Source organism: Lathyrus oleraceus, chromosome 1, assembly GCF_024323335.1.
Source record: "Lathyrus oleraceus cultivar Zhongwan6 chromosome 1, CAAS_Psat_ZW6_1.0, whole genome shotgun sequence".
Classification (NCBI taxonomy): domain Eukaryota; kingdom Viridiplantae; phylum Streptophyta; class Magnoliopsida; order Fabales; family Fabaceae; genus Lathyrus; species Lathyrus oleraceus.
The window spans coordinates 419,356,376-419,371,735 of record NC_066579.1 but is presented as its reverse complement, the minus strand read 5'-3'; the positions used below and the strand labels follow the sequence as shown (position 1 = coordinate 419,371,735).

At 39.2% G+C, this 15,360-nt stretch overlaps 1 non-coding gene across 1 annotated transcript; it reads left to right on the top strand.

Moving 5' to 3' along the window:
• The first annotated feature begins 6,380 nt into the window (after positions 1–6,380).
• On the top strand, positions 6,381–6,487 carry LOC127117134 (small nucleolar RNA R71). The gene has a single exon (XR_007801894.1). It is a non-coding gene; the product is annotated as a small nucleolar RNA R71 (small nucleolar RNA).
• Positions 6,488–15,360: the final 8,873 nt, after the last annotated feature.

Here is a 15,360-nt window from a genome sequence, read left to right as displayed (position 1 = left end):
CAAATACGAACATAATTTGAAATAACATTAAATAATTAATCTAACTTAAGACTAAATAACTAAGAAAAATAAATAAATTCTATCCGTCTGCACGATCTCTGGCCGGAGGAGCAAAGGAGTTAACACGGTATAGCAACTCGTGAAACTGGTTTGTCATACTGTTCATGTATCCCAGAAATTCGTGCCTTAAGCTAGTGAATTCTTCTCTGAGGGCATCTTGTTCTGACATCAAAGCTTCCATGGCAGTGTTATAATCAGTTCCGGGCATATGATGTCTAAGGTCGGGTATTGCCGATTCTTCGGTCTGAGCAGGTTGAGGAGGAGGATCAATATCATAATATCCAGATGGTGTCTGAGGATCTGATTCAGCATAAGGAATCTGGTCATCATAAATCTCATAGTCATCACAAATCTCATAGTTCTGGATGGATTCAGTGGATCTAGCAGGAGAGGGGGTTTCGTTCAGGTTGTAGAGCTAGTTGTTGCGGTTATGAACACTAGTCCTAGGATCGGGCATGGTGAATAGGCAAAGAACTTGGTTATCAATAATAAGCTCAAACTCATCAGACCCTAGGTTTGCTATAAACAAAGTGTTGAAAAGGAAGGGTATACTCATAGTAGTAATGCCACAAAAAGGGCTTAAGTCAAGCATAGGCTGACGTAATCCAATAGCATTACCTATCATAGTTATCAAACCGCCTATTCGAATTGGTGCTCGCTCATCTTGGATAAGGTGGTCCAAATTTGCTAACATAAAAGTGGCACCGTTTACTGGACGGTTCTAAGAAGCGCAAAATATGATGAAGAGTTCATCACGTGAAACTGTGGTACTGTTTGGCTTCTTCCCAAATAAGGTGTGGGTCAGGATCTTATGGAAATAACGAAAGGCCGGATTATGTATGTTTCCAGAGAGAAACTCATGTTCCTCGGGATCGTCATTTCCAGTCAAGTTACCCCAAAAGTGTTCGAGTTCTCTATATTCGAAAAGTTCCTCTTGACTCACTGTGAATGTGTCAAAGGATGTAGGGAAGCCTAAAAGGTTGGTAAAATCTTGAATATTAAATTGGTACTCCATGTTAAACATTCTGAACTGTATAAAACCTCTGCTTATTCCTTTTCCATGGCTGGGTAGATAGATCAGAGAACTAAGGAATTCTAGAGTCAGTCTCCGGTAAGTGACAGATTGTCTACGGATAGGAGCGGTTTCCCACCCTATCTGATTCAGCAAATACAGGACACTTTGTCTTAGTCCAAGGGCAACCATTGCCCAGTCATCAGCATACAGGCTAGGTAGCATCTCTCTCGTGGCTAGTTCCTCAAACTTTTGTTTCTGAGCTGTTCCTCTGAATTTGATACCCATACGATCAATATGTCCCATCAGGTTAGTGTTAGCTAGAGAAAAGAAAAACAAGAGTTTTAGTCAGGATTTGGCCAAATGCCGAAAGAAGAGAAAAGTTTTTAATAAATTAAGATAAATTAAGAATGAATACTAAACAGAAACTAAAAGAATAATTAAGGAAGAAATAGAAAAATAATAATAATAGAATAAGGAAATAATAAAATAATTGTGGGTTGTCTCCCACTAAGCGCTTTGTTTAATGTCGCAAGCTCAACATAAAAACAATCAATTATAATCTATAAGTTCTGGAGGCATTTCGTCTAAGTGCAAGACTTGCGAATCTTCATTGTTTTCTGCATAGTGATAATGTTTTAGACGTTGCCCGTTTACGGTAAATGGTTCCATAGATTTGCCTTTAATTTCTACTGCTCCACTGGGAAAAACATTGGTGATTTGAAAAGGACCTGACCATCTAGATCGTAGTTTTCCCGGAAATAACTTTAGTCTGGAGTTAAATAAAAGGACTGTATCACCTTGTTTGAAGATTTTCCTCGATATTCGCTTGTCATGCCATTGTTTTGTTCTTTCTTTATAAATTCTGGCATTTTAGTAAGCGTCTCTTCTGAGTTCCTCTAATTCGCTTATATCAAGGATTCTCTTTTCACCGGCGGCTTTATAGTTTAAATTTAGATTTTTAATAGCCCAATAGGCTTTATGTTCTAATTCTACCGGGAGGTGACAGGATTTTCCATAAATTAGCTTAAATGGGGTTGTCCCTATGGATGTTTTGTAAGCAGTTCGGTAAGCCCATAAAGCTTCTGGTAATTTCAATGACCAGTCTTTCCTTGAAGTGGCGACTGTTTTCTCTAGTATCTGTTTGATTTCTCTGTTAGATACTTCCACTTGCCCACTGGTTTGAGGGTGGTAAGGTGTCGCTACTCTATGTCTTACGCCATACTTAAGCATTAGTTTTTCGAGTACTTTGGATATGAAATGCGATCCACCATCACTGACTACTATTCTTGGGACACCAAACCTTGGAAATATTATATTCTTAAAGAGTCTAGTTACTACTCGTGTGTCGTTAGTTGGGGAAGCTATAGCTTCAATCCATTTTGATACGTAGTCAACTGCCACGAGTATGTATTTGTTGCCGAAAGAGGATGGAAAAGGTCCCATGAAGTCTATTCCCCACACGTCGAAAATATCTACTTCCAAAACGCCCTTTTGTGGCATCTCGTCACGTCTAGATATGTTTCCTGTGCGTTGACATCTGTCACATTTCTTAATAGCTGCATGCACATCCTTCCATATACTTGGTCAGTAAAAACCGGCTTGTAGGATTTTAGAGCAGGTCTTGGATGTACTTGCGTGTCCACCATAAGGAGCGGAGTGACATTGTTGGTTTATACTTTCTGCCTCTTCTTCGGGTATACACCGACGAAAAATACCATCGGGACCTCTTTTAAAAAGTAAGGGGTCATCCCAGTAATAATGTTTTATGTCGTAGAAGAATCGTTTCTTCTGTTGGTAGGATAAGGTAGATGGAACTATTCCGGCAGCTAAATAATTGACGAGGTCAGCATACCACGGTGTAACAGATATTGCTAAGGTAGTTTCTACCTGTTTATCAGCATTATTTTCTTCTAAAGTAGCTATAAGCTTATCGTACGAGAAATCATCGTTAATTGTTGTTCTTTCCGGTTCAAGGTTCTCAAGTCTAGAGAGGTGATCTGCTACTACGTTTTCAGTTCCTTTCTTGTCTTTGATTTCCAAATTGAACTCTTGTAGCAACAGGATCCACCTTAGGAGTCTAGGTTTAGCATCCTTTTTAGTTAAGAGGTATTTGATAGCAGCGTGATCAGTGTAGATGATTATTTTGGCTCCGACTAAGTAAGAACAAAATTTATCTAGCGCAAACACTACTGCTAGAAGTTCTTTCTCGGTTGTGGCGTAATTCATTTGTGCTTCATCTAGAGTTCTACTTGCATAATATATAACATGAATCTTTTTATCCTTTCGTTGTCCTAAAACAGCACCTACAGCGTAATCGCTGGCATCACACATTATTTCGAATGGTTCATTCCAATCTGGTGTCTGCATTATGGGTGCGGAGATCAGTGCTTGTTTAAGCGTTTGAAATGCTTCTAAACATTTATTGTCGAATATGAATTCAACATCTTTCATCAATAATCCGGTCAACGATTTAGTTATTTAAGAGAAGTCTTTAATGAATCGTCGGTAAAAACCGGCATGTCCTAAGAAGCTTCGTACTTCTCTCACAGTCTTCGGAGGTTGAAGGTTTTCGATTACCTCTATTTTGGCCTTGTCTACTTCAATTCCTCTATTTGAGATGATATGTCCTAAAACAATTCCTTCTTGTACCATAAAGTGGCATTTTTCCCAATTAAGTACTAGGTTTACTTTTACACATCGCTCTAGAACTTTCTCTAGGTTTTCAAGACATTCTTCAAAGCTTTGTCCGCATACGGAAAAGTCATCCATAAATACTTCCATGATGTTTTCTAGAAAATCGGCGAATATTGCCATCATGCATCTTTGGAAAGTTGCAGGAGCATTACACAAGCCAAACGACATTTGTCTATAAGCGAAGGTACCAAAAGGGCACGTGAACGTTGTCTTTTCTTGGTCATCAGGGTGAATTGGTATTTGAAAGAAACCTGAGTAACCGTCTAGATAGCAGAAATGTGAATGTTTTGCTAATCGTTCTAACATCTGGTCAATGAATGGTAAAGGGAAATGATCTTTTCGGGTTGCTTTGTTTAGTTTCCTATAGTCAATGCACATTCTCCATCCCGATTCGATTCGTTTGGTTATAGTTTCTCCTTTTTCATTTTCAATGACTGTTATACCTCCTTTTTTTGGTACTACGTGTACAGGACTAACCCATTTGCTATCAGATATAGGATATATGATACCTGCCTCTAATAACTTGGTTATTTCCTTCTTCACTACCTCACTCAGGATCGGGTTTAGTCTTCTCCGGTGTTCCCTAGAAGTTTTACAGTCTTCTTCTAACATGATGCGGTGCATACAAATAGAAGGACTTATTCCTTTAAGATCGGTGATGTTGTAACCTAGTGCGGTTGGATATTTTCTTAAGATATGCAGGAGTTTTTCTGTTTCGAGCTTTCCTAGGTCAGCATTAACTATCACTGGTCGTTCAAGCTCTAAGTCTAGGAATTCATATCTCAGATTCTTGGGAAGTGTTTTTAGGTCTAAGGTTGGTTTCTTAAGGCATTGCGTAGGGTCCGGTGTTATTGCTAAACATTGGTTAAGTTTGTCTTCTACAAGATAGTCAGATGATTTGTCTTTTTCTAACTCCGTTTCTTTTATGCATTCATCGATGATATCCATGAAGTAACATGTATCTTCTATTGCAGGTGCTTTCAAAAATTGGGAAAGAATGAACTCAATTTTCTCTTCTCCTACTTCGAAAGTGAGTCGTCCTCGTTTTACGTCTATGATTGCACCGGCAGTTGCTAAGAACGATCTTCCCAGTATAATGGGTGTAACTTCATCTTCTCTAATATCCATAATTATAAAATCCGTTGGAATGTAGAATTGACCTATGCGCACTGGAACATTTTCAAGAATTCCTACAGGATATTTTACGGAACGATCTGCTAGTTGCACAGACATTTTAGTTGGTCTTAATTCTCCCATTTCAAGTCTCTTGCATATGGATAAAGGCATAACACTAATACCGGCTCCTAAATTGCATAAGGCTTTGTCAATGACAAATTTTCCTATGTGACAGGGTATAGAGAAACTACCTGGGTCTTTAAGTTTAGGAGGCATATTCTGTATTATAGCGCTACATTCAGCAGTAAGTGTAACGGTTTCGCTATCTTCAAGTTTTCTTTTATTAGAAAGAATTTCTTTTAAAAACTTGGCATATGAGGGCATCTGCGTAATAGCTTCTGTAAACGGAATTGTGACGTTTAATTGTTTTAGTAGGTCGACAAATTTTTTAAATTGGCCCGCATCTTTGGTTTTAATAAGCCTTTGAGGGTAAGGGATAGGTGGTTTATAAGGTGGTGGAGGTACATAAGGTTCCTTCTTTTCTACGGTTTCCTTATTACTCTCTGCCTTTTCCTTAGGTTCACTTTCCTCAGTTGACCTTTTAGAGTTTTGGTTTTCTATCCTTGGGTCAGACGGTCCTTCCACTTCCGTTCCACTTCTCAGTATAATTGCATGAGCGTGGCTTCTTGGGTTAGGTTGGGGTTGGCCAGGAAATGTACCAGTTGGGGCAGCAGTAGGGGCTTGTTGTTGAGCTACTTGTGATATTTGCGTTTCCAGCATTTTGTTATGAGTAGCCAGGGCATCTACTTTACTTGCTAGTTGTTTAATTTGTTCGCCAGTGTGTACATTCTGGTTTAAGAAATCTTTATTGGTTTGCTGTTGAGAAGCTATAAAGTTTTCCATCATGATTTCCAAGTTGGATTTCCTAGGGGCGTTATTGTTAGATGTAGATGGGGTCGGCTTCTGATATCCCGGAGGTATAGCTGGGGCTTGATTTGGAGATTGTCCAGGTGCGTATAGAGCATTATTACTCTTATATGAAAAATTGGGATGATTCTTCCAATTTGAGTTATAGGTGTGCGAGTAGGGGCTTCCTTGAGCATAGTTTACTTGCTCCGCTTGGATTCCTGTTAGGAGTTGACAATCTGCAGGAGTGTGACCTTGGATTCCACAGACTTCGCAATTCTGAGTTATGGCAACTACGGTGGCTGGAGGTGATACATTTAAACTTTCAATTTTCTGGACCAGAGCATCCACTTTTGCATTAACATGATCAAGGTTACTTATCTCGTACATGCCAGTTTTTGTTTGAGGTTTTTCCACCATTGTTCGTTCGGTTCCCCACTGATAGTGGTTTTGAGCCATGCTTTCGATAAGTTGGTAAGCGTCAGCATAAGGTTTGTTCATTAGTGCACCACCTGCAGCGACATCTATTGTTAACCTCGTGTTGTACAGGAGACCATTATAGAATGTATGAATTACTAACCAGTCTTCTAAACCATGATGTGGACAAAGTCTCATCATGTCTTTGTATCTTTCCCATGCTTCGAAAAGAGACTCGTTATCTTTCTGTTTAAATCCATTTATTTGGGCTCTTAACATAGCTGTTTTGCTTGGCGGAAAATATCGAGCAAGAAAAACTTTCTTCAACTCGTTCCATGTGGTGACTGAGTTGGAAGGAAGAGATTGAAGCCATCTTCTAGCGCTATCTCTTAGTGAGAAAGGGAAAAGACGAAGTCGAATTGCCTCTGAAGTGACACCATTAGCTTTAACAGTATCAGCGTATTGGACAAATACGGATAAATGAAGGTTAGGATCCTCGATAGGATTTCCAGAGAATTGGTTCTGTTGCACTGCCTGCAACAGTGAAGGTTTGAGTTCAAAGTTGTTTGCTTCGATTGCGGGTGGAGCAATACTTGAATGCGGTTCATCTTGCGATGGAGCGGCGTAATCTCTAAGAGCACGAGCTGGTTCTTCCATCTCGGGTATCGAAGGGAAAATATTTTTGAAATCAGGAAGTTCTACAGGAGGTAGATTGTTTGCAGCACGATATTCCCGAATTCGTCATAAGACTCGGAGATATAGTTCGATATCGTTGATTCGTAAGCAGAGCGGCTCGCCTTGTGAGCGAGTGCGTGGCATACAAATCAACGAAAGAAAGAAAAGAGAAAGAAAAGCCTTAGTCTCTACAGCGTAACAGGAGAGTTACGATATCGACTAAATAAAAGTCCCCGACAACGGCGCCAAAAACTTGATCGCTCGACTTTATGAGTCAAATTGGGGTACAAACTGCAAGTGCACAGTTCTGTCGCGTAGTTTTAAAAGATATCGATCCCACAGGGACTTATGAATCGATATACCGTTATCTAAGGTTACTTCGTAAAGCTAAGGCAGGTAATACTTTGATTTTTGGGGGAAAAAACTAAAACTAAAATAGGATCTAAAGTTAATATCTAATAAGCGGATATCGGTACGTAATTCGTCGTAATTAGGGAATCAATTCTTTATTGGTTTCTTGGTTTTAAAAATAAATCTTTTCAGTTAACGCTATTGGTTAAAAGTTTTATCTCAAACTCTCGCTCTGTTGAATAAACTATGATTTTATATTAACGTAGCTGTCACTTATAGTCAAGTCAAAAACCACTTTTTGAAAACAATAGAATCCGTAGAAACTCCTTTTAAGAAAACACTAATCGTTTAAACACCCTTATCTCAAACTCTCGCTCTGTTGACTTAGGTTATATAATTAAATTCAAATGCTTAACTCTCGCCCTCACATTCAATCTTTAAAAATACTTTTTGAAAAAGGTTAGAATTTAATTAACTCTAAAAATTGCTCTCGCCCTGATCTAGAATTAATGTCCAATTTACACTGTCCAGTCAAAACCTCAAACTCTCGCTCTATTGATTTTAACTTCTTTATGTCTTTTACTTTCGTACAAAAACTTTGTTATTAAACCTGTAAATTGAGACCGTAAAAAGAGTGATTTTAATTTTAAACTTAAATAAACCAACTTAGTTTTGATTCCTTCATTCCGCTTACTTTACGTACCGATACCTAAATAAATTAGCCAGACATGCTAAACAGACTTAAATAAATATCATGCATAAACAGACTCATCGCAGACAAACAGTATAAATTAATAGTAAAAACAAGCATATATAAATTCAACAAATAAATATAGAACCTGAATAATTAAATAGCAGTCTTGAACACTCCACCACAGACCGGTTGGATTTGTTCTTGAATTCTTCAATCAGGCAGAAAAATAAAACGAAGGAATAAAAAAAAACTAGATTCTAACGTAAGGTTAGATCCGTTAAAAGGTACACAATAGTTCCCGGTGTAGAAACTATTGTGTGAAAAATTAATTAAGTGCTAGAAAATAAAATAGAATTGCTAAAGAAACAATATAACAATTATAAAAGAGGTACTATAAGGAATATGCTTAAGCTGCTGGAAAAAGAAAAAATGCAAAGAAAAACTAAAACTGGAAAACTGTTTGGGAGCGTGGAACCGAGGAAGGGTTTGCAAAGCTGGTATTTATATTGGCACTTTCCGTAACGGTCTTCAGAAGTAGTCCGCGTCAAAGGGTCTTCACGTAACGGAGGTATAGGCGTGGAAATAGGATTCATCGTGCAAATAGGACTCAACGTCTCTGAAGGCAAAAATGTAGGGGAATGGTGTGACGTCCGTCACACCATGTGTGACGCTCGTCACAGGCATGTATACAGCGTGCCGCTCGTCACAGCCTCTGTGACGCTCGTCACAGGCACAACGCCTGTGCCTTCTTTGGACTGGGCTTGGCTTTTGCTATTTGTTTCCAAAAACTTCTTTTTACACCTCCTTTTCTTCCTTTTTTTACTTTTGCTTCAAATAGATACCTGAGATAAATAGAAAGGAAATACCGCGTAATATCTGATAAAATGAAATAAATTAAAGTAAATAATAATATAATTTAATTGAATTAAGTCCTAAAATATGATATAATTTCATGTTATCACATTCCAAAGATGCATGATGTTAATTTTTGCTGATTTTATAGATGACATCATGGAAGTCTTCATGGACGATTTCTCTGTATGCGGACAGAGCTTTGAAGGTTATTTATCGAATCTTGAAATGGTACTTAAAAGATGCATAAAAGTGAACCTCGTGCTAAACTGGGAAAAATGTCATTTCATGGTCCGACAAGGGATTGTACTCGGACACATAGTATCTGATAAGGGGATTAAAGTCGACAAGGCAAAAATAGAAGTTATAGAAAACCTTCAGCCTCGGAAAACCGTAAGAGAAATACGAAGCTTCTTAGGACACGTCGGTTTCTACCGGCGATTCATTAAATATTTCTCGAAAATCACCAAACCTATGATTGGCTTATTGATGAAAGACGCCGAATTCATCTTTGATGACAAATTCCTAGAGACATTTGAATAACTGAAAACAACTCTTATTACCGCACCTATCATGCAACCGCCCGATTGGAGATTACCCTTTGAAAACATGTGTGACATTAGTGACTATGCTGTAGGCGCAGTCTTAGGACAAAGAAGGGATAAGAAACTTCATGTAATATACTATGAAAGTAGAACCCTAGACCCTGCACAGATGAACTACGCCACCACATAAAAAGAACTTTTAGCCGTAGTGTTCGCTCTGGATAAATTTTGTTCCTACCTAGTAGGAGCAAATATAATCATCTATACCGACCATGCTGCAATTAGGTACCTGTTAAACAAAAAGGACGCCAAACCAAGACTCCTAAGATATATCTTACTATTACAAGAGTTTGACCTAGAAATCAAGGATAAGAGGGGCACTGAAAATGTTGTGGCCGATCACTTGTCAAGAATGGAAGGTATTGAACCTGAACGAGTGCCTATAAACGATGATTTCCCGTATGAAAGACTCATAGCCCAACTGGAAAGCAATACACCATGCATTAACCCATAGTACGCTGACTTCATCAACTACTTAGCAGCTGGGGTGCTTCCACCAGACTTGACTTACCAACAAAAGAAAAAATTCTTCCACAATCCTAAACATTACTATTGGGATGAGCCTCTTCTTTTCAAGAGAGGCGCCGACGATATTTTCCATCGATGTGTCCCCGAAGATGAGGTAGAAAACGTAATCTCCCACTGTCATTCTGCTCCCTATGGAGGACATGCAAACACCTCGAAGACTTGCACTAAGATCTTGCAAACTAGCCTCTTTTGGCCCACTCTGTGGAAAGATGTCCACATCGCGATCATAAATTGCGACTGGTGTCAACGCATTGGCAACATATCTAAATGCGACGAAATGCCACTTAAAGGCATTTTGGAAGTAAAAGTCTTCGATGTTTGGGGAATCAATTTTATGGGACCATTCCCATCTTCCTTTGGTAACAAGTATATCCTTGTTACGATCGATTACGTATCAAAATGGATTGAGGCCACAGCCTCTCCAACGAATGACACACAAGTGGTAATTAGACTCTTTAAGCGTATAATCTTCCCTAGATTCGACGTGCCGAGACTTATCATCAGTTATGGTGGCTCCCATTTCATTTCAAGTATTTTTGAAAAGCTATTACTAAAATATGGAGTCCGGCACCGCGTAGCAACACCCTATCACCCACAAATGAGTGGGCAAGTAGAAGTCTCAAACAGAGAAATTAAACAAATCTTAGAAAAGACGGTTGCCACCTCTAGGAAAGACTGGTCTTCAAAATGACACGAAGCCATGTGGGCATATATGACAACTTATAAGACCCCAATAGGAACCACACCTTTTAAGCTAGTTTATGGAAAATCATGTCATCTGCCGGTAGAATTAGAACATAAAGCATATTGGGTCATTAAGACACTTAATCTCAATTATACTACCGTAGGAGAAAAAAGAATATTAGATATCCATGAACTAGAAGAACTTAGACTAGATGCGTATGAGAATGCCCGAATCTATAAAGAAAGAACTAAGAAATGGCACGACAATTGCATATCAAGGAAAGAGTTTAAGGAAGGCGACAAAGTACTTATGTTTAACTCCCGCCTCAGACTCTTTCCAGGAAAACTTCGTTCTAGGTGGTCCGGTCCCTTCAAAATTACCAATTTCTTTCCAAATGGAGCGATAGAGATAAAGGGAAAAACGAGCGAACCATTTACAATAAACGGTCAGCTTTTGAAAAATTACCACAACATTGACAACAATGATTTCATTGAAAATCTAAAGGTTGCAGAGATGCCCACTCATTCACAAGAATAACATCTATTCTATTTCTGTCGAGCTTACGACAATAAACAAAGCACTTAGTGGGAGACAACCCACACTATATCTTTAACTATTTAATTTAATTATCTAAAATTTTGATTATTACTATTGGTTATTTTTCATTCTTTCTTTCTTATTACTAATAAAGTAAATCATTATCTTTATTTATTATTGACCATTACTAACTTAATGTTGTTATCTACTTGATTTTATCTAGCTACTAACCATCACAATGCAACAAGTAAATTACATGAATGTAGTCTTTAGAGGCAGAGCTCAAAGGAGACGTTTTGAGGCTCTAGCTTAGAGAGAAATGGCACTAACTCTATACCCAGATGGACGCACCATGACCAAATTAGGTATAAGAGACAATGTTATGTTCCTAATTAACCAACTAGGCTGGGACACCTTTTCCATCAAAAGAAAATTTAGTTCCTACAGTAGGTTGACTTTAGAATTCCTAAGCTCCCTAGTTTACCTGCCAAACCATGGTATGGGATTTAACAAAGGCCTCATCACCTTTAGGTTGTTCGATAATGACTACCGCTACACCCATAGAGAGGTAGCTGAACTCCTAGGATGCCCTAAAAGTCCTGATACCTTTACCATTACCCAGGAAGATAGGCTTGTATACCTTGAATTAGATAACTTTTGGGGTAGCATCACAGGAAACGACCATCCCGAGCCGGACCTTATGCATTCAAAGAACATCCATAACCCTTCCATTTTTTATTTTCATAAGATCCTAGCTCACACCTTATTTGGAAAGAAACAGAACAACACCTTCGTGTCCAAAGATGAACTCTTTATAATGTACTGTGCATCACATGCCCGACCTGTTAACGCCGCTACATTCATGATAGCTAGTTTTCACCGTATAGCACAAGAAGATCATGGACCAATCTCAGTGGGAGGCTTAGTGACCATGATAGAAAATGCCATGTGACTGAAATACCTACTCGTCAGGGTTATGCGACCTATGAACATCCGATTTTGTGTCAACACCAGTATCATTAGGAACCTAGGTCCGCATGTGTTTGAATTCCTAATTAACAGCCAAGTAGTACACCTGTTTACCCTGCCAAACCATAAGACGAGTGTACATGATAGGAACATCTGGCTCTATGATTTGGATGGAGCACCAGATGCACCATCTTCTCCTCCATAGACACTCCAAATCTATGACCACTATGACAATTATCTCTCTGACGCTGAATCACACGCCCCAGTTATACCTTCTGCACCTTTCACCGATCATGCTGCTGCCATCGAAGCTGTTCAGACAGACGTCGCAAATCTGAAAGCGAGCTAAGCACCTTGCGCGTGGAATTCCACTACTTTATGGATGTAGTGACAGAGAACCTGAATCACATTTACCAACACTTCTACTCGTTTTCTCCTCTTACTAGCAGCCGCCGTAATGACTAACTTATTTGAATATTACCGATTCACTGACATTTATTTTATTTTCTTGTTTGGAATTTTTATTGTTGTTTTTACACATTGGGAATTTATTTAATTACTTCATTTCTTTTATTCTAGTAGACGAATTATATTATCTTTTCCCGTTTACCCCATTCTTTTATTCTTCAATTTTGCATTTTAAGGTCACTTCACTATATCTTGTTTCTCATTCCTACCTATATATTATTTTGGTTTTCTTCTAACTAATCATTAAACCATTACTTTATGCCGGTAAATTAAAAATTCAAGTGAAAATGGTGGTCAAACCACACTGCATGTGGCGCCTGCCACACACAGGCTGTGGCGTCCATGTGAGGACTGTGGCGCCCATCATAAGTCCCTAGTGGTGCCCGCCACGAGCATAAAAAGTGGCCCCAGCCACTACATTGTCTTTCACATGCACGTTGTTGTGCACTATTTGTCACATCAAATCCCTTAATGGCTTTGTCCCTTGCATGCTTGACAATGTCTTAAAGCCTTTTCAACCATTTTCAAATTCTTTGGCCAAGGCATTGAAGACCGTAAATGAAATTTATTTCATCAATAAATTTCCAACCGCCATCATCTATATATAAACCACCAACATACCCTCATAAGCATAATTCTCCCCTCTCTTGCTATATTCTTACTACATTACACAAGAAGTGTAAAAATTTATCATGACACAGATGAGGGAATACAAAATAGTGTTCAGAAACGGTGATCCAGGTGAGTTATAGGAAGAGACGTACACGACTCTAAGCGCAAGAAAGATCAAATCAACAAGGTATGCCGACGAACCCTGTTTATTTGCCTTAGGAATTTTAGATAGTGTTAACTATATACTAGACACTTTAAATTAAAATTATTTCCTATCTCTTAAGGACCCTGTATATGCTCAATTAACACTGGAATTTTTAAGTTCGTTAATTTTTAGTCCCACACCCAACCCAAACTGTTCCAGTGGGACTGCTCAGTTTCAGTTGTTCAATGTCGAATATGCCCTTACATTTTCCCAACTAGTGGACCTGCTACATTTACCCCATGGGGATGGCGTAGTAAGTGAGGTCTCAGATACTGAGGGTTGGCAATGTGCCTTTCAACCATTTTGGAGGGCAATAACCGGTACAGTAACCCATAGTTTTGAGGGAAATAGAGCCATTTTAATTCACAAACTGACTATTCGATATTTCTGCCAAATATTGGCATCCACCATTTTTGTCTGAGCAAATTCTAACAAGGTGAACGAAAAAGAACTCTTTTATTTGTTCGCCACATTTTTGCCACAAAAGGTGAATACCGTCGACCGAGGCAACCCCTTACTCCCTGGTGTATGGTATGGAAGCAGTCCTACCTATTGAAGTGGAGATTCCTTCTCTAAGAGTCCTGTTGGATGTCAAGTTAGATGAAGATGAATGGATTCGGACAAGGTTCAATGAGTTAAGTCTTATCGAAGAGAAGCGAATGGCAGCCGTTTGTCATGAGCAGTTGTATCAGAGTCGAATGAAGAGAGCCTTTGAATGTGATGTCTTCACCGTGGCCTTTTGCTATGTGGGGCATCGATATGATTGGAAAGATTGAGCCAACCGCCTCCAATGGGCATCACTTCATCCTTGTTGCCATCGACTATTTCACCAAGTGGGTCGAAGCAGCATCATTCGCGAATGTCACCAGACATGTGGTTGCCCGTTTCATCAAGAAAGAAATCATTTGTCGTTATGGGATTCCCAAAAGAATCATTACTGATAACGGTTCTAATCTCAATAACAAAATGATGAAGGAGTTGTGCCAGAACTTCAACATTCAACATCACAATTCTTCCTCTTATCGTCCTAAGATGAACGACGCTGTTGAGGCGGCAAATAAGAACATAAAGAAGATTGTGCAGAAGATGGTCGTTACGTACATAGATTGGCATGAGATGCTACCCTTCGCCTTGCATGGGTACCTTACTTCAGTACGTACGTCGACCGGGGCAACCCCTTACTCCCTGGTGTATGGTATGGAAGCAGTCCTACCTGTTGAAGTGGAGATTCCTTCTCTAAGAGTCCTGTTGGATGTCAAGTTAGACGAAGCTGAATGGATTCGGACAAGGTTCAATGAGTTGAGTCTTATCGAAGAGAAGCGAATGGCAGCCATTTGTCATGGGCAGTTATATCAGAGTCGAATGAAGAGAGCCTTTGATCGGAAAGTGCGTCCTCGGTGTTTCCAAGTCGGAGATTTAGTGTTGAAAAGGATCCTTCCTCCTCAGACAGATTATAGGGGCAAGTGGACTCCTAACTATGATGGACCGTATATTGTCACCAAGGTTTTTGATGGTGGAGCCTTAATGCTTGCAACTATGGATGGTGAAAGCTTCACTTCCCCTGTGAACTCAGACGCAGTTAAAAAATACTTCGCATAAAATAGACCCGCTGGACAGTAAAAAGAGTAGTCCAGGCAAAAATGGGCATCCCGACGAACCAAGAAAATGAAAAGGTTCGGGCAAAAATTAGGGATTAAAAATGAAAAGATCGTACACCCGGTAAGTTGAAAACCTGAAAAGGCAACTTAGGCAAAAATGGGTATCCCGGTGGATTGAAAACCCGAAAAGGGCGACCCAGGCAAAAGTTAGGGATTAAACGAATGATTGCGTTCTGAGTAGTTCTGAATCTCATCTCGTGTCAATGACTGGAAAATTTTGAAGGAGAGGAAACAATCCAATAACTCTTTTCAGAAAGCTGATCATCTGGAGGATCTTGAAGACGAGCAAGTCATAGCAGAATTGGAACCTGAT